General features: G+C 42.7%; 1 long non-coding RNA gene across 1 annotated transcript; it reads left to right on the top strand.

Annotated features, from left to right (window-relative positions):
* Positions 1–6,834: 6,834 nt before the first annotated feature.
* LOC149868044 (uncharacterized) lies at positions 6,835–20,097 on the top strand. The gene is made up of 3 exons (XR_016440945.1): positions 6,835–6,962; positions 12,344–12,500; positions 17,871–20,097. It is a non-coding gene; the product is annotated as an uncharacterized LOC149868044 (long non-coding RNA).
* The last annotated feature ends 726 nt before the right edge of the window (positions 20,098–20,823 follow it).

Genomic DNA, 20,823 nt, shown 5'->3' on the forward strand with positions numbered 1-20,823 from the left:
GTCAGGGCTGTTCCTGCCTTCAGCAAGGGGATGGACAAGATGACCTCATGTGGTACTTTCTAGACCTATGTTGAAAGGGTATTAAGTGTTTTAAAAAAGAGAGAGATTACCAGAACTTCCTTCTTACTTACCACTGCTTGAGACATGCAAGGCAAGCAAAACCTAGGGCTATAGTAATTCCTATTCTCTGTAGAGTAGGAGAAAGAACAGTACTGCTATGGGGGGATTCATTAGTGAGCTACTTCTGTCTTGAGGAAGGCAGTTTTGCCTTGTCCCTGGAGAAACTGGATTGTTGACCAGGCAGAATTTGGGTTTACATACTTGGGGGTCACTGGAGTTCTAGCCTAGGTGGCGCCAGTATAGCCAGAAGTGGGAACTTGTGGATATTAGGCCTAGGAACTAATTTATACTCTGATGTCCTTGGCTGGAGGAATAACATTTGAGCTTAAGACTTACACTCAGGGAGACTGAAAGATGTAAAATATTAACCCTGGCTTACTGTGTTTTCCCATCAGTATGATGCACAGAGGACTCGTGTTTATCTTTGCCCTATGAAAAATTATGGGCTAACAATGAAAAATGCTGTTTATGCATCAGGTTTTTAAAGTGTAGCTTCACATGTTGCGCCTGCAGTTATTCACAAGTGCAATTTAGATCAGTTTGTTATTGTGCGTCTACTAGTGAGGCAGGGTGGCCTACTACAGTGGGTGCCAACCTTTTTGGCAGGTTAGCCACAAATAAGCCCTGTACTCTCCCCAAGTTCTCCTGTGATCCCCTGTAGATCCTCAATCTGTTGCTCTGCTTTCTGCTCCTTGCCCTATGCCCCCTGCCTAGTCTGTTGCTCTTTTCTGCTTCCTGGCCTGTGCTCCTGCCTGATCCTCTGCTTCCTGCTCTGTCTGCTGCTGTTCTGCTGGTCTCCTTGTGGAGCATACAAGGGCTGCCTGTGCTGCTGCACATGCTACAGGCTGGCCACCCCTGACCTGCAAGATCAAACAGTGGTTCTGTTAGATAAAACTCAGTGAATTAAGTTAAATGTCTTGCACCCACTAGTTTGCTGGCTCTTCATCTTAAATGTCTCATTAATGGTCTGTCTGAATTCCTCGTGTCTGATGTGTCGCTGTGGTAGGTCACTACAAGACATGCCAGGATGCTGTACTGGAGCTGATGTAATATAGCCGAACATTGAGAAATTCAAATCAATTTAGTTTACTGAAAACTCCAGCAGAAAAGATCATGTTTTCCAGGTTAAATACCTTTGTTCCACTTAATACTTTTTTTTCAGTTAATTTTTTTCTACCCACTAATCTGAACTCCAGCATAGGTAATCTTTAACTACTAGCCACAGAGTAAGGCAGGTCACTGGTATTTTCCCCTCTATGTGTATTTGCACTGCATATCTCTATTATCCTTGTATGTCTTCCTTTGCTAAACTGTGGTATTAGAGCTGGATGAAACTATCATTTCCCCCTATAGGCTATTCCACAATCCTTTTGTTCAATTCAGAGATTCATGTCCCTTGCATTATGTGTTAAACTTTGTGATCCACATGAAGAAGCAACCTAGTGGTCTTTGCCTATATTAAGTGTAGGTACTTCTGTGATTTCCACCAAAAACCATAAGACAAGATTTTTAGCAGGTACAACTCAGAATGGCTCCACTGAAACCAGTAGGTCATGATGAAGGGATGATTTTGGTTACTTCAGCTAATTTATATCACATGAGGATCTGTTTTGGATTTGACCCAGGTTTGCTTGAAAGTTTTGTTAACCTCAGCAACCACTGGGGCTATTTTTGGGTTTGTAACAGATTACAAAGTTTTATGCATGGGTAAATTATTCAGGTCAGAATGGGGTTAATCCCCAGTGTATTTGATTTCATGCACACTGGAATAAAATCATAAAAACATTGATCAAACCAGTTCATTAATGTACATGAAGATAACAATTATATTCTTTTGGCCTGATCCTGTAGAGAAAATCATTCAAACCTCAAATATATGCTCCTTTGAGGAATGCAGAATCAGATAATTCCTGAATCTCTGTGTTGCTGATGCCCTCGCTGTTCCCTTCCACTGTCTCTGCACTTTAGTGTCACTTAAGAAGGGGGTACAGGTGCTCACCATGCCCTGTCTACATTCACATGGCTTACTTAAAGTAAGCCATGTGAACGTAGACCAAGGGTGGTGTGTACAGGCATTCACCACTCCTGGGAGCAAGATGGGGAAACCAGTATAAATAAATTGGGTTGGGGGAAGGATGGGTGGGATGGGGGGGGGGTGGCAATGGGTCTGCAGTGGGGTTTGGCAAATTGGCAGGGAGCTGGCAGGTCTGTGTAGGGAATTGGTGGGTCTGCAGAGGGAGGTCAGCCATTTTGGGTGTGAGAGTTGAAAGGCTAAAAATAGCCTGAGGGGTAGGAAGATCACATTCCCAGGGATGCAGTGAGTGGTTGGGCTTTCCCAGCCCCAGGGCAGCACTCCGAGCGTGTACAGACATTTGATAGATTGGGTTAGCTCATTCCTAATCTAAGTTAGTTCATCTATTCCAGTAACCTAACTTAGATCAGGCCTACCATTTTGGGGTGATTAAAAGCCCCATGAATGCCTGCACAGATGGATTTAGATCATGGATGATGCATAAGTGTTGACAGTGAGGGGAAACAACTCTGCACTGCTGCTGACCCTGCTGCTGCTGGGTGCTGCCTTTGACCCCGCTATAGCTCTGTGCCCCATAGTCAGTCCAGAAATCGCAGAGCCACTGCCACCCCCATTGCTGCTGGGCCCTGGCTGGGCTGCAGTCTTGCGCCCCATGCCACACCACTGGTACAGAAATCGGTGGGAGTGGGGCAGGGGGTGGGGCACATGCCCCCCTGATGTGACGCTAATGATTTTGATTGATTGACCTAACCCTAGTTAGGTCGATGTAAAGGTAATGATGGTACACACCCTATGTTTTGCCCTAAGCATTTCTCATTTCAGCCTTGAGGACACAGTCACTCCTCTCTTAAGAAAATTGCTTTTGGGGACAACCAGTTGTCATGCAAGTTGATTGTGATAAGCTGGGCTATGCACTTCATCAGGAAGCCAGAAAGTAAGTCTTTTCCCCCTCTTTCCAGGTGAGGCAGCTGCCATTTTCTGGTCAGAGGCAGCCTGCTATGGAAAAGATGTGCACACCACATTTTCACCTAGCATCCTTTATCTTCCGCTGAAATAAAGAACCAATTTGCTCCAGGTAAGCTTCATTTGGGTGAAATAAACTGAAACTATATTCCAAGGTCTCGGAATCCAATTGAGTGATAGGGCTTGCTTGACAAAGTTTGGCTAAATAAATAATCTCCTCCAATCATGTGTCTAAACTTTCTCCACTACCCTCTCAAAATGGACTCCCAGCGTATGCATAATGATTTTAGACTAACAGAGTTGGAATCAATCACAAAAAGGGATTTTTTCCACAAGAAGTTCATCCCTCCCCCAAAAAGACTGTGTCCACCCATTAGTCCTTTTGACATTTTCATTTATCACCCAGGTCACTACGCAGAATGAGAAAGTTTAACCCTCATCTAGCCAGTCTCTGGGCAGGTTCAGTTTTCCCCATTGCAGAGGTTCACCTGTTAGATGCTCGTAGGACTACATCTTTAACTTGTAGTGTTTCACTTCTTTCAAGGAGTGTCAAAAGATGCTATTCCTGCCTGAGTTTTAGTTTATTAATGCTTTTGGTTTACTGTTTATGAATGCCTTTTCTTCACCTTTGTCTCCTTTTTTCTCAGGTTTTCCCCTGGAACTTCCTTTCTTGAGGCTTTACATAAGACAAAAACAAAGAATTTTCCAGCTTTCACTTATGGGCCATATTTGATTCTCAGTTAGCAGCAGTTGTCTATATAATTGTTAGTTGGAATGGTTTTTATAGTTGTGTTTAAATGTCTTGTAACTGAGAATAGAATTTGCCCTACTCATCTGTGCACAGTGTATTGCAACATACTCCTTTACTCTTGTTTTGCCTTTTGTGATCGAGCCACAAATTTCAAAACAACTTGACATTTTATTGCAAAGTACTAGACCAGAAGCCAGTCCTTCTAGACCGGTCCTCACTGGTGAGTTTTTCAATTCTGTCTCACTTGTCTGTCTTAGATAATCCAGCTCCATGTACAATAGAGAGCCTTACTTTACTTATGGTGTAGTGTGAAAAAATACTATAACTTAGAAAAAAATCCCAGCAATAACTATTTAGCTTCCTTCCTGAAGACAAGCAGCATGCTAACAATCTGTTGTTACGTTTTAGAGAAAATTACAGCTCATAAAAATAAATCCTTAATATATTATTATTGTTTGTATTCTTTTTTCTCTCTTGTTTACAGATAAGTACAAGTTTTTATCTATTGAACCAGATACCTCCCATGAGCTTAAAAAAACACAGTACCAGATTTTCAAAATTGCACATGTAATTTGTCCATTCTATTATAAGAATTGTGCATGTATTTGCCCCTGTATCTATGCTATGAGCTCCACCTAGTATGTCACAACAATTAATACCATTTCTTCTTGGCATGATGTGGCACCGAGATTGTTGACCATGTCCATAGGAAAAAAGAAGTCCCAACCCTTCTACAAGGGTATGCAGATAGCATGAGCTGATGATACAGGGGTGTTGCTTAAATATTATAAGCATATTTCTTATAATAATTGCAATTCAAATATGTAAAAATGTTTCCAGTTTTAGAGCAGACTGCATTTACATTGCAGACGCTGAGTCCCATTGTACAAGATGCACAGAAGTCTTGGTCTGAACTCAGGTGAAATCTTAATCTTCTAGAAGTCAAGGGGGCTTTTGCCATGACTGCAATAGGGCCAGGATTTCACCCCAAGTATTTGTTTGACATTTGAAGCTCCAACAGCTTGTATAAAGACAGTTCACCCCCACTTTCTAGAGTTACCTTCTTGTTAACAAGTTAAACATTAAATTGCAGCTGAGCAGATGCATTGTATAGTGAAGAAAGTTAAAAGAATTACCATTAGTCTCTCATAACAAAATATTCTGGGTTTTTTTTATAAGTCAGGATGTACTCCTAAAACAACAATGCAGTACTTTAAAAACAAAAGTCTCCTGAGGACTGACAACAATAATTAGTTTCTTCAGATACAATGTGCTGTTTGACATTTGCTTCCCTCCACACACCATTCACAGCTGCTGTCGTTATTATTTATATTAGAGTAGGGCTTAGAGACCCTGGCTCAGAGTAAAGTCCCACTGTGCTAGGCCCTCCACTAGAACAAAGTAGGAGACAATCTCTCCCCTAAAATGGTTGCTATGCAAGTATATAAGACAGAGGGTGAAAGGGAAAACGGAGATGAAGTGACTTGCTAAGAGTTAAACAGCAGCTTAGCAGCAGAGCTGGGACTAGAACTCATACTTCTACACTGTGAGCTGAAAGCATTGTGCTGTACCCCTCACTGTCCCATGGTGGGGTTGATTTGGCTTTAGCTCTCAAAGCTTCATTGTCATTTGCACAAAGAGTACTTTACACTGCCCTGGCAGTGCAGCCTTAAGATGGGTAAAAATTACTCTTGTGCTGGCTGTTAGGCTCTCTGTAATGTACAGTGGTCTTAGGTGTAGTAAGAATCCCAGCAAACAGCTGCATAGAGAGGGGCGGGCATGTGACTCTTGATTCCTGTCTGTTGCACTTCTGTTAGCTAGGTGAGGACGTCTGCCATGGCATTCAAAATGTCGATAGCTTTTTCCCATAGTGTTTTATGTCTTTTTTTAGTTACAAATACCTTTATCTTAATGAAACCAAAATAAAGCACTAAAATCTCCAGTAAAATGGAGACTAATTCCACACCAAACATGTTGCTGACTTTAATATATGACTTTGGCAAGGAGACCCGGATTCAAGTCCAGCGATACCCCTACTAAGGTGACATTTATGGTTCCTTTGGGATTTGTGTGACACTAGCATCTAGGCTGGGTCTCCAGACATCAAGTAATTTCCTTAGTGCAGTGTTCGACATATGGCAGTAGGCTCTCTGGGTGCCCATAGACATGTAATTACAGTGTGTTGGAGCAGACTCCATTAATCATGTCTGCTGCAGCATGTTAATTAGTGCGCTCCAGCAGCCTCTGCATCTCATGTATTCAGTGTCTCCCCTCATGTATTCAAGTGCTTGGTGGGAGCACTTTAACTAAAGCTCATCAAACAAGCTTTAGTTAAAGCGCCCCACCGCCGTTTTGAAGTGTGGGATGCTGAATACATGAGACACTGCAAGTGCTTTAATTAGAGTGGCTCTCAGAGTCCCTCTACTTAAAGCATCCCCGCACCCCTACCCTTGGAGCGAATGTAAAGACACGGTCTGTCTCCGGGATGCTTAATAGCATGTGCCCAGGGCTGTGTGAAGCAAACATGTCATCCATTTTGGGTCATAGCATGCACAGAGCAAATGTTGATGTGCCCCACTGCCACACTGTCTTGTGGGGCTTTCAGACCACGCCAGCTTGTGCTAATGTGGATATTAGGGCTTCATAAATTCTCTCGGGAAACAATTTCATTTCAGTCCATCAGGACAGTGCAACTCTTCCCTCCTGCCTGCCCACTTATTCCCCTTTCCCCTGCCCTCAGACAGTCTGAGGCAGAGTTAAAACTGGGCTTGCAAGGTTGTGAGGGTTTTTTTTCCTCCCTTGTCTGTTTGACTAAAGGCAACTCCAGCTTAGTGGAGTGTGGGCCTCCCTCCCTCCCCCACCTGATCGATATTTTAATGTGACTTATCAGAAAGAGAAGTAATTGTTTACTTAAAACCTCAGGATCCCATAAAGGGCGAGGGAAAAGTGTCCACGCGAAACAGAAGCTCTGGGCTGCGAAGGCCCAGTGAGGACACCTACCTCGGAAATGATGAGCACAGGGGCGCTCAGCACAACGTGATGTGATAGCCTGGTGGTAGCCAGCACTCAAGCATCAGTTGGGTGTTTTGCAGGATGGTAAGTGCTTTCCTGGGAATGCTTCAAGTAAGCAAATGGAAAAAAACCCTCTCTTGAGGTGGGGGAATTATTGATGAGAAGGAGTGGAAAAGAATTGTGAGTGCAGTAATGATATTATGCAATTTCCTCTGCTGAAATGTTCTTAAAAGCCTGGTGCCTCTCACAGATTAAATTGATGTTTTAAATGAAAAAAACATTTTTTTTAATTTTTTTTTTTTACAGTCTACAGGCCCCATCTTGCATTATTAAAGTTGATTGGAGATTTTCATCATCGTCAGTGGGCACAGATAAAGCCTAGTAGAAAACTTAACTGCACCTTGTAAAAGTCATGCTTAAATTAAACCTGATTAGGCTTTCCCAGGCTTTGTGGAATGTATTAAGTTTCTTAATATGTCTTGGGATTGTCCCTTAAGCATTTTCCAGTCCTCACAATGGTTTTCTCCACCGGGGAGCTCTTATGATAACCTGCAGTTTGTTTCAACTCCACATTTTAAACCCAAATTCAACAGAAGAGAGGAAGAAAAATGGAGCTTTGTTCTACTGTGGCGTGTATAGTCTACTGTCTCCCTGTGCTGACAGGTAACCCTCTTGTTGCCTTGGCTGTTTGCTGAACTGCCATTTATCAACCTTACAAGGATGATTTTTCTTTCTTTTTATTACCATTTGTCTCCTGAAATATGACTCCTGAACTGCTGGGAGCTTCTATGTAAATGTAGTGGCCTTACATGGCAGTGATTGACAAGTCCTGCCCCAGTGTGTTTGCTTATGGTAAGATCTTGTGCACCCCATTTTGATCAGGGGTTGAGATGAGTTCAGTAGTGTGGGAAGGGATAAACATGAACATATTAGAAAATTAGAAACCTCAAATGTCAGTGTGCTGTGCTTGCATCCCTTTTGTATTTGTTTTCACTAATAATAAAGCAAGCAAAGACGTATTCCAAGGAAACCAACTCCAGATCCACAGCTGAAAATTATTTCTTGACTAAATATTTTTTTTTAAATGCAGTTAGGACTCAACTGTCTAAATTAAGGCCCTTTTATTAATGTAGGGAACTATATGACCGCTTGATATCCAGACTGGATTACAGACTCTTCTTCCTTTTAAAGCAGGTTCCCTTTTGGCTGCAATTTCCCAGTAATCTGACCTGTTAGTCCAGACAAATCAGTGTGGCAGCACTGTGCAGGCATTCAAATACACAGTGATTTACCACTCCAGATCATGCATGCTCCAAATAAGAGGTAAAATAAACTAAGGGTGATAAGGAAAAGGAGTCATTCCCATCCCTTCATCAGCAGGCTCAATGTGCACAAAGGTAAACATGGTGAAAGCAGGTGAATAGTTACACTGAAAAAGAGAAGCCTAGCAGATTTAACTTGAAGAAGTAGGTTATTGTTTGGATTGTGTGTCTGCCAAGAGTCAGCTCACAATTTGGTTAGTATTTTCAAGCTACGTCTACATTAGAAAAGTGATTTGATTTAAAAATCAGCCTGGGTTAACTGGTCCAGCCTTAAATGGTCCTGACCCTAGATTAATCCAATTTATTGGTAACTTACTGATGCAAATGAAACAGGATTATATCAATTTAAGAGCATCTATGTTAGGGGTTTGCACTGGTTTACCTAGATGAATTTTTTAACAGCCTGTATACAGGAAAGATGCAATATTTTGTGAGTAAAAGAGTTGGTCGCAGGTTTTCAGCATGTAGCATGTCATGGAGATGGCTTTGTTAGGGCTTCGGTATGTGAACAAGCTCCCGTGAGGTCTATAATGAGGGTAAGGATGTTCACAGTATGAGCAACACTGTAGCAGATGCTAGTGTGCCAATTATACAACAGTAGTACCTTACTAGCCCTCAGGAAGAGAATGATAAATTGCCATGAATAAACTTTACCACAGGATTAGAGTATGGTCATGTACAGTTACCATGGTAGAGCTTGGCATGATACAAATCACTGCCTTCATTTATATCAGTAATTGTTCATGTGCCCACTCCCTAGGAGTCCAAAGGATTCCTCCATTCCCAGTTCTTCCATGACATAATTCATGCTCTTGTTTTTTTTCACAAATAATTGGAGTTGTGAAAGCATCAAAAGAAAGAAACCGGATCTTCTGCTTGCCGTTGAATGGAATGAAAATAGATTTAGGCCCACCATATATAGCAAATGCTGGTTATTCCTAAATTAGAACAACATATTTGATGGTGATTGTCAAGTGACTATGTCTCACTTTTATTAATTATTTCAGGAATCCTGGTGAATGTCCTCAAATTAAATATAGGCCTCTTACACACTTCTTTCTGGCCTCACAGACATATTGTGTAAAATATACATCTCTTAACAGTCTCTGACCCTGATAGTTATATCCATTTGTCAAGAAATAATGCATATAGAGATGACTCCAAGCAATGGACATTTACAACATTCTTCATAAAGTGTTTCTGTTACACACGTGTTAGGTGTAATGAAAACTTTTAAGCAGCTGATTAGTTCAACATGCTTAATGTGTTCCTTCCATGTTTTCATTTAATCTTTGATTTGTAAAGCTCTAGCATACCCCAGTAGGTACCAGGAAAAAAAATATGGATCTTTGAGAATATGGCATGTTAACCACTGTTAGGGCTCTTGTACACACCACGATTTTTGCCCTTTCATGCATTGCAAATGTGTGTCTGTTTGCATGAGTGGGATTTCCCAATGATTTAAAAGTCATTCTTGTGCACTAAACTAAAACTCCTCGGACATAATTTAGTTTGGCTCGCCGGAAATGAGTGTTATGTTCATGGATTCATTGCGTGCAAATACAAAGGCACTCGAAGACATGTAATGAGCCTCTTTGTCCACCAGATGGTGCTGCTACTTTTTATAGTTCACCCCTTTGAATTGCTTTTACTTTCAAATAGCTTCTGCTTTATTATTCTTGGGTGGTTTGCCAGCTCCCTGCTTCCACAGCTGTGTGGCAGGGCACAGGCACAGGGTGGGTGGAGGGCCCTGGGCTGGGGAGGTAGTGCTAGAGTGTCCCATTCTCTTGCAGCACCAGCCAGGGAGCCGGATAAATCTGTTTGAAAACCTAGTTCATGTAAACACAGCTGCAACGCTCCAAGGCTTAATTTGTTTGAAAACCTAGTGTGTGTAAACACAGATGTGACACTCCAAAATAAACAAGTTTAAATTGTTTATAAACCTATTTAATTTAATGAGGATTCAAGCCCATGGTGTAAACAGGCACCCCTAAATTTTAATATTTAAAATGATGAGCATGCAAGCAAGTGTATGGAGAGATGGTTCATTTGTATCCATATTCCATTCAGCCTGTGGTGCTGATTAAAATTAGTGTACAATAATTGAAACATGTAACCACAATTTGAGTGAAAAAATGTTCTCTAACTATGGAGAGAGCTCTGGCGACCAATCTTCTTAGCATGTATTGGCTTATTATGTATTGCATTCTGTAATGGCTGAAAGACCTAAGCTTAGTAGTTTGGGGACTGACATACTCCACAACGTGTAAATATGTGGCTACATTTGTAGGGCATGTATAAATGGAAACAAGTAGACTAAATGTATTTTAACAAGGTAATCTGTCTCTCATCCTCTGAATACAATGATGGGTGCTAATCATCCAGTATACATGGGTTTTGGAGTTGAACAAATCAAATTCTCCTTAGCTGCAGGAAACTTGCATATTTTAGCATCCAGCACATATCAAGATCTACTCAACCCTGTTAAAATTAGGGACTTAATATTTCACTTACTGTGCTATACCTGAAAGAAGTTTCACCAGTTCTAGAGGGAAAAGAGCATTCTATTGTCATATGAAAATATAGCCTGTTTGCAATCCATTTATTAAAAACTGACAGACAAGAATTTTGTTGTTGTTATTTATTGATATTAATGAAGTACCTAACTTGCAGTTATATAAGGTGCCTTTTGCCTGCAATCTCAGTAGTTCAGTACAGTTAGTATCCACAGCCATCCTATATAAAGAGCGTTGTGGGTCAATAAGCAATTTTTAATAAGGAAAGGGGGAAAAGGAAGAGTAAGAAAAAAAAGTTAATTTTAACCCTCTCTGCTTATAAACAGACATTGTGTTTGGAGTGGGATCAGCTGTGTAGGGATGTGTCATCACCTCACTGATCCATTCACTGGTGTCTGTACAGATCACTAGGGTGGTTGTCCCAAAGGGTTAGGTCCCTTCAGGGGTGCTCCTGGTGCTTCAGGGGCCTGATCTTATGAGAGAAAGGCAGGGATGCCATGGCCCAAAACACTTGCCATGGCAGTCCCCTGAAGATCCTGCCCCCTCCCTCCATCCCCCATGCTTGTAGATGCGTGTCCTGATGCCTGTACCATGGCAATTCCCTGCAGCACTTTCCCCCTGTACAAATGCCTGCCCTAAGAATTCCCCTTGCAGGGGGATTTTTGAGGCACAAAAGATGTGGCCCCTGAAGCCTCAGGAGTGCCCCAGGTTGGGGTGCAGCAATGTGTGTTGCAGGAATCCCTTGCATGGGGGTTCCCCCTTCCATGCTTGCAGGTGCATGCACTAGAAATCCTCCTGCAGGGGCATTACTGGGGTATGCAAGATTTGGTCCCTGAAGTCACTGGAGCACCTGCCCAGGATGCCAGGAGAGTATGAGCAGCCCCAAGCTTCCTGTGCTCTCCCACCATAAACAAAAAAGAGGTGCAAACTGTGACTAGGAATCCCCATGCTCAAAGATTTCTGCATTTGTGGCATGACATACTTTTGACTCGGCTCAAGTGTAGACCCTGTTCTAACTGGGGAGATACCATGGGCACCCAGACTAGGAGCAGATGTGTGTAGCTGAGAGTGGAGACCTGTTCACCACACTGTGGACAGGCACCATTATGAGAATCTACTATAGTCTCTGAATGGGAGGCTCTCGGCTACCCAATTTATGGTGTTGGGGGATTAGTCTTGGGTTCTCCCTCTAGCTTGCTCCTTCAGTCTTTTGTGTAGGGGCAAGTGAGACTCGGGACCATCTGAACTCCAAGGCCTCTGGGCTTGGAGCTTGCACGTATGTAGGATGCCTGCCATGGATTTGGGAGTATCTGAAGCCCCAGATGGAGTCTGGAAGGATACTTGCCAGCAGTAGCACCACAAAGACTTGAATGATTGAGCTCTACTCAGCTGATAGAATTCAGAACTGATTTAGCTGATTTTGCCTGAGACATGAAATTATTTAAAAAAAACAAAACAACCCCCCGCCCCCCCCCCGCAGAGGGCTAAGATACCACCTGTTCACTTGGGTTTTGTGCCACCACAAACTTTTTTATGGCGAAGGCAATGTCTGTTTGCAACCTCTGACTGTTTTCCTCTTCTTCCTTTTCTTGTTCTCCTTTTCCCTTGTCTCCTTCCCCTTTTTCAGTGTCAACAAAGAAAGCAACTGTGGCTTTGCTCAGAGCCTATGTGGTGAGGCTGAGGGGAGCACATCAAACATTTATGGTGGCTCATGTCATATGGGAAGATCCCCTGAACTTTAGCACAAAGTCCAAGCACTCAGTGAACAACATGTCTTGTTGCAGGTACAGTAAAAACTCTTTTAGCTGCCTCAGATAAAGTTCCCCGTAAATGGAAATGAATTAAGTGTTTACAGAAGCTCAGAAATCCCCAAGCCTGTATTATGTACCGCAATTTCTATTTGCTTCCTCTCAGAGTCTCAAAACAGTGTCTCTGGGCTTCTCATTTTATTACGCTGCAAAGAAACCTTCAGCCTTCGTGTCTGCAGTTTGAGGACCCCTCCTTAGTACCTAGCACTTTTGTAAATTATACCACATGCCTGTCTGCATCTTCAGGTGTCTGAACACCTTTGTGAGTCTGGCCCTCTGAAACAAAGGTTGAAACTGATGCAATCTTTACTCGTATTGATGAAAGCTTACATAAACAGGGCTAGATTCTTTTACATCTATTAGGCACATAATGCATTTAGGGACCTAAATGCAATTCTTGTCCACTCTGTTCATGTCCCTGAAAACCCATTAATGGAATTACATTTGTAACAACTGCCATCTTACCTTTAAGGCCGTCACAAAAAAAAACAACAGGGAGGAGAACCCACTCACATCTCGTATTAACAGTTCTACAGAAAGTGTTGTGGCATCTTTTCTGGTTGCATGCAGTGTCCCGGAGCTTTCTTGGGCCTGCCCTTTGCTTGGCTGGATTTGGTCTTCCAATTAAAAGAAAAAATTGTCACCAGAGGTAATATCCAAAATGGAACATATACAGCTAGGTTAACAGGCTCATTGAATCCAGGCTCTAAAGAGGAAGCTAATTCCAGTTGGAAAATATGATTGATAAAAATGGCTTTTAAAATGGCTCAGAAATATCCCTAGGGAATATGCTGTAGTTTCTTGGAGAAAGGAAGAGAGTTCCATTTACTATTAGTGGGTGTAAAATATTTTCCTTGTTTATTTGTTAGGAAGCTTTTATTTTAGGGTCTCTAACTGCTTTTGCATATGTTATTTCTAGGTTTGTTTTTTGTGAGCATATAGGATCAAGAAGATCCTCAGAAGTTCTGAGTACCTGCCCCATCTCCCCGCAGAGCTAGTGGGAGCTCCAGGTGCTCAGCATCTCTGATAATGAAATGGTCTGAATACGCCAGGGAAGACTGCCCTTCTGTTGTAATACTTGTGCCCTCTGAACTTGCTCAGGGCTTCCTCTGAAGGGCAGAACCACATATATTTATTATTTAGTTGATGAAAGTATTTAGGAACATATTTAATTGTATATTTAATTTAATTTATTTAGGAACATATTTAATTCTATATGCAGAGGACATCCTGGTCCATGCATTCATTTCCTAAGGGCTGAGGATATAGTCATCAATTTCAATGCATGTCAGTCTAATTAAGAAAATAATTAAAGCCTGAGATGACTGGTGGAAAGGAAATACGTATACCCTTATAAGTAATGATGGGCCATTTGCTTCTCCAGCACACTTGAGCAGCAGTTATTATTATTGACTTCAGTGGTGGGTTTTATGCACATCTGAGGTCATAATGGGCTTATTATTGAAATGACACACGAGAGGAAGGAGTAAAAAAATACCTACATTTTTATCCCACTGAGTACCTCAACTGTTACTGAAATCACCTCTTATTGGGTACTAAGTACTTTACAGAATTTGGGCCATCAGAAACGTAGGGGCATTTGGTCTATCGAGGACAAATTGTAATGAAATGTAGTTCTGTTCTTTCGAAGTAGTATGGATTGTGGGTAACATGTTTATCTTCTCTCACTTCCTCCACACACCAAATACTAGGTGTCAAAGCAAGGAGACATTTTCATTAAGGGTGAGCTCTGCAGACTCATTCTGGGATCTGAAACACAAGAGTAAAACTTATCTGTGCAGGAGACAATAACTGTCTTGGGGGTTGAGCCAAGACCATGGAAAAATCTCCTGAGATTGCTAAGGATTACCTTAATCCCTTCTCCTTCAAGAGCAAAAAGCTTTGTTCTTCCCTCCTCTAAAATTAATACACAGTAACATACATAATAAAATAAGATAGCCAGCCAAACAAAACCTACCCTACCAAAACAAAGACTGCCCCAGAAGATGATGAGAGAGCAAGCATGTGACATGTTTGTCACTCCGTGCTTAATGCACTGCTGGATGCCATGGTTATGAGTGGTGCATAAGAGCCCCTACAGAACTGAAGAGCCGGGTTGCTTCTTTCTCATGCTTCATGTCCAACAAAAAGATCTTGAAGGACAAACTGTATTCTTCTAAAATTGTGCAACCCTTTATAGGCATGCTGTTGACTACCAAGGTGCTAGCTGTAGTGTAAGAGGCAAACTATTGAGAAAAGCCACTTTTCTTGTTAAGATACTCAACTGGGACTGTGATGAGGGTCATTTCCCATTTGTTTCCATTTCTCTGAGACATGGGTAACTCAAGCAATCTACCTCTATCCCAGTATTCGGTCAGCTAAAGGGCATACTGGTGTTTACTCCTCCCCATCCTTGCTGTGTTTTGTATTTAGACTGTAAACTCTTTAAAGCAAAGCCTGTCTCTTCTTCTGTATTGTTACATCCCCTAACACAATGGAGCCCCTGCTCTTACCTGTTACGTGCTATTGTAACAACAAAAAACAAACAGAAAATGTGTTTGAACTGATGTAAGTAATGCAGCCTGTGGTATGAGAACATAGCAAAACAAGGTGTGAGTGAAGCATACCTGTGCTAGCTTCATCCACCAACACGGGTCATAACAGTAGTGAACATGTGCTAATGAGTAAACTAACCATGTAGGTCCCTGGAGAGTTTGTAACCTGATTACCACATGCTAAACCTTCACTGTAACCATCACCTGAATTGCTGCTGTTATGCTGGCTAGCTAAATTAGTCTGGGTATGCTTACACACTTTAATTTCATAGACATTAGGGCTGGAAGGGACCTTGGAAGATCACTGAGTCCAGCCCCCTGCCCAAAGGGCAGGAAGTCAGCTGGGGTCATAGGATCCCAGCAAGATAAGCATCCAATTTACTCTTGAAGGTGTTCAGTGTAGGTGCTTGAACCACCCCCGATGGTAGGCTCTTCCAGACCTTGAGGGCTTGGACAATAAAGAAATTCTTCCTTATGTCCAGCCTGAAATAGTCTTCTGGTAGTTTATAACTGTTCAACCTCATCATCCCTTGGGGCGCTCTGGTGAACAAACGTTCCCCCAGGTACTGGTGGTCATCCCATCAGATCACTCCTGAGCCTGCGCTTTTCCAGGCTGAAGTGTCCCATGGCTCTCAGCCTGTCACCATAAGGTCTGTTTTCCTGACCTCTGACCATGCACACAGCTCTTTTCTGGACTCTCTCAAGCGTCTCCACATCCTTTTTGAATTGTGGAGCCCAAAACTGGATGCAGTACTCCAGCTGCGGCCTCACCAAGGCCGAGTACAAGGGGAGAATGACATCCCGGGATTTGCTTGAGAAGCATCTATGGATGCAAGCCAGCGTTCTGGTCGCTTTACTAGCCGCAGCATCACATTGAAGGCTCATGTTCATCTTGTGGTCAATGATGACTCCCAAGTCTCTTTCTTTCATAGTGCTAACCAACGTAGCATTGCCGAGCCTATAAGGATGCTACAGGTTTTTCCTCCCAAGATGAGAACTTTGTATTTTTCAGTGTTAAAAACCATCATGTTCTCATCTGTCCATTTCCTGAGCCTGTCTAGGTCAACCTGGATCACCCTCCTGTCTTCTGGTGTGGATGCTTTGCCCCAAAGTTTGGTGTCATCAGCAAACTTGGCCAGTCCACTTCTGACACCAGTGTCCACATCATTAATGAAAATGTTGAACAATATGAGACTAAGGACAGAGCCTTGGGGGATCCCACTGGTCACAGGGCACCATGATGAGTGACTTCCATCAATTACTACCCTCTGGGTCGGACCATGGAGCCAATTCCCCAGCCAGCAGATTGTGGTGGACCCAAGGCCACAATTGGCCAGTTTCACCAAGACGTGATCATGGGATACCAGATCGAAGGCTTTTTTGAAGTCAAAATATATGACATCAATCTCTTCTCCCTTATCCAGGTGATAGGTCACTTGGTCATAGAAGGAAATGAGATTGGTCATTGGGTGACATAGTCACACCTCTAGAGATCAGTTCTTTTGATGCTTCAGGAAGAGGACTAGAAACTCTCTCTGAGCTATTCTGACTTCATGGAGCTAAAAAGAAGAAGACAATACCATAGTTCCATTCTTAAAGGTTTTATTCTGCTCCCCCAAAAGTCACCACTGAGACTTCTATTAACTTCAGTAGCTATAAAACTGTACCTTAAAGGCCTGATTCAAAGCCCAGTGAAACCAATGGGAGTCACTGGTCAAAATACATAAACAGTCCTTGAAGCAGAGACCTGAACCAGAGACTCCTTCCTGTCAGGTAAGTGCCCTAGCTCTTGACTGTAGAGTCAGACCATCTCTCTTTCTCTGTCCCAATGACTCTTGAAACCATTTGTCCAGAGTTGCCTAATTTCAGCTGAAGCAGTAGAGGGTGTCCTCATCCAGCTTACCCTCTAGCTTGATGGTTAAGGCACTGTACCAGAAGATGGGAGAAGTGGGGCTGAATTTCCTCAGGCAAGGAAAGGAATGAACATGAGTCAATGCTAAGTGAATGTCTAGCAAGCAGGCCCTGTATAAAAAGGGGAGGGACTACCTCCTTTTAAAAAGGTGTGCATGAATGCCACATGCCCCAGAGGCTGGGGGGACACAGAGAGCTACCGCAGGCAGCTGTGGTGGTGTTGGTGGCAAGAGAGGGGGGTGACAAGTAGTGACTGCCTGCAGGTGCCACCAGCAGCATCGGTGGCACCTTTTGCAGGGGGTGCACCACCAAGCTCAGGGTGCACCCCCTATACATTGCCGATGAGTGTGTGTTCTTTGTAAGAAATGGCCTAGCTACCTTACCTTCAAGGAAGATTTTGGACTGTGCATCACAAGTAGATAGACACACCTCCTCATGCCTTGAGAATCAGTAGTTAAGATTTTCCCCATGTCCTTTTTGTATCCCTCTTGGCTAGCTCTACGCAGCTGTATAGTGAGTGGGACTCTGCAAGTCCCTGCTCGGTATGCTAGCTGTCTTGCATCCCATCCTGAACTGACTGGTTATCGCCACACAAAATCTAGGCAGCCTGGGTACCTAACACTGGCTTCTGGAGTCCATGTCAGGGGCACGGTAGCACGTAACTTGTAGGCATCCAAGACTCTAAACACATGTGGAGCAGATGCATTGAGGATGTAGGTATCATTTTTATATAAGTATATTCCAAGGTATATCTTACATTAATAATGTACAACAATGCTGTCAAGTGACCAGATCAAAAAGTCTTATGAGAGCAAGCTCTAGTGTTAGAAACCTACTTCCAGAAGTCATGTTGTTCTTATGATATTTTTTTCTGTTGCAGTATCTCACAGGCCCAGTACTGAACTCTGGATTTGTACATATTTCAACTCCCCAGACTATTTACTATCAGAGCTGTGGAGTGTGACAATGGTGTTTGTGTCCAATCTATCAAACGCCATTATCACACTAAATAGCTACTGTTAGATATGCCATCCATTTGCAGAAATAGGAGAGCTTTAAGCTATAATTTTTTTGCTGTAATGAGTATGACAGTTTTGTTTGTGTATGTCATGATGACTGCTCTTTTATAAGCAATTCTAAGATAATATGCAATAAATAAATACTGTGCTGTATGCATTGCTAGTTGTAAAATGCCTTGTTTAAGCACACATTGTTATCAACTTAATGCTCCCTATTTGCTCTTACAAAGAAGGGTATGAATCTTTCTTATATTCATGGGTTGTAATGATTTTATTTATATGTGTAAATGGTTTGTGCCTCCTTTTTTAGTTTTCTTCAGAGGAGACTTTTATTGAATTACATTCTGCAGCATGTTTTGAAGCTGTTTTGTAAGTATTTAATGCCTGTAGTTAACAAGTTTTATTTTGGAACATATTCTTCAGTGAGACCTATTGTTGTGCTGTACAAAATAAACTTACTGGATTTGTAATTGAACCAAATGAACAAATGATTTGCTGCCAACTCATCAAACTGACAACAATATTAAAAAAACCTCAGGTGTCTGGCAAACATTAAAACAATGGGGCAACTGGGATCAGAGGAATTTTATGCCCCATCCCAAACATCATGCCTCCTGTGCCTCATACTTCCCACAACAAGAGGAAAGAAACTGCCCACCATTCCCAGACTAATACTGGGCCACTTCTTGCAAACCTTGGCATTATCTTGGGCTCAACTGCGGTTTTTTTCCCCCTTAGTATTCTCTGTATTTGCACATATGCAGACTTTTCTGTGTCATATAGTAAGGTAGCCGCCACAACCTTAAGTAACTGTGCCACAGATATGCACAATCATTGAATGTCACTCATGTTCAGCAGCAGAACAAGGCCCACAAGGGGAGAATGAAATATTGACTTTGTACCCTTCACAAATACACCTGTTTTTATCAATGTCCAACTTGCTGGTAGGTCTCAGGCTATGTCTGCCTTGCATGTATAGTTATGCTGGGATACATTGGCAGCAAAATATTTCTTCCTGGACACAGGTTTTACCAGAAAAGCTTCTGCCAGATCCCCTGGGTGAAATAAGCCATACCACCAGAAGTGCAATTGTGCTAGTAATAGCTGTCTACACTAGAGGACTTCACTGGCACAAGCTGTGTTTGTTAAATCATACCTAATCAACCCTTGTGTGGCATGGCCACACTGGGAGAAGTTCCTAGTATAATTCTAGCCTTAGGCCTTGTCTACACTGAGCTGTCTGCAGCGGCTTCATGTGACGGGGATCAAAGTGCATCATGGAAAAACAACAGCAGCTGAAGGGATCAACTCAGTCAGCAGAAGGCATGGGAATGTCTATACAGGCAGTCTTTGATTTACGTTTCGAGTTACAACATTTCGTGCTTACAGAGTTTCTAAATTGACACCTGATTTCAATTTTATGACGTCAGTTTTGACTTTACAACACTTGATCTGATGCAACACCATGCCAGCAAACAAATTTGCTACATCGCTCATCTCCCTGGTGAACATCTGTCCAAACTTCCTTGGACACTTTCTTTAAGAAAGCAGACAAGACTCCAGAGAAACCCACAGCCAAGACTGCAGAGAAGAGTCCAGCCAAGATCCCTTCAAAAAGTCCAACCAAGAGCCTTTTAAAAAGTCCAGCAAAGTTACCTCAAAGAAGTCGTTCCAAATTGATGTGATTGCTATTTACAATATAAATACATTAATGTAGCTATATTACTCATCTATAATTGATCAAGTACAAAATTCTGGGGTATTTTTGATGAAAATAGGGTATCGAGCCCTGGTTCGAGACCCAATCCCCCATTATAACATTGTTTCTTATGAGAAAATTGGTTCTAAATTACAACGTTTTGACTTAAGATGCAGTTATCAGGAACCAATTGTATCGTAAGTCTGAGGACTGACTGTATGTCTTCTGCCAGTGTCTGGGGAGCAGCAGGCACTTCCCTCTGGTTAGAGAAGCGATGTAATTCTGCTGGTCTGTCCAAGAGGTTTCTGCCCTTGTGCAGAAGCATGTGTAGCAATGGATTCATAATTTTGTTTTCTTTGGATACCTTTAAATAAGCCTATTTTAGTTTATTTCTATGCCACTTTTGATTGTTTTTTACCAAAATAAGCAATTCACATAAGGGTGCTCACTGTTAAACTGCCTCTCCCATCCTTAAGGTAGGCACTGGATTTGCTCTTGTAGGGTATGTCCATACAAGCCTGCATGTGCCTCTTGCTATGTCTCAAAGCAGTTTGAGATGCAGCAAGAGGCATGCTGGGAACAAAAAAAGTTCCCTACACTGTATATTTGCTGCACGGGCTCAAAATTTGATACTTGGATATCCAGGTATCAAAAAATAACTAGCAGGGAAAAAAAGGGTGGCAGAGCATGGTCCAGGACCATGCCCTGAGGGAACCAGAGGCACAGGTCCTCTAAAGAGACACTCTGGTAGCTGGCCAGAGCATCTCTATGCCTGCCCCCTACCCTAATGCTGCAGCATGCTGCAGCACATGTGGGGCAAGGAATGGTTCAGGCTGCAGCACCCTGGGCCCAGGCTCTGTTCTCGATAAGTAGGGGGGACATGGAAAGGGAGGAGGCTGTGAGGAAACAGGGGATGTGGGGAGGCAGCTCAGGAAGGGAAGGTTCCCCATCTGCTTGGCCACCCCCTGCAGGGCCCCAATGCCCTTCTGCATGACCCCACCCCCGCCCCGCATGGCCCACAGCTCACTGGCTTCAGTAGCGGTAGCTGTTGGGGGACTTGGGGCCTCCTGGCACAGCCCCACCACACAGTGTGGGGCGGGGTGGGGTGGGGCGGG

This window comes from Crocodylus siamensis, chromosome 3 (assembly GCF_052110815.1).
Source record: "Crocodylus siamensis isolate JL-2025a chromosome 3, ASM5211081v1, whole genome shotgun sequence".
In the NCBI taxonomy this organism is placed as follows: Eukaryota; Metazoa; Chordata; order Crocodylia; family Crocodylidae; genus Crocodylus; species Crocodylus siamensis.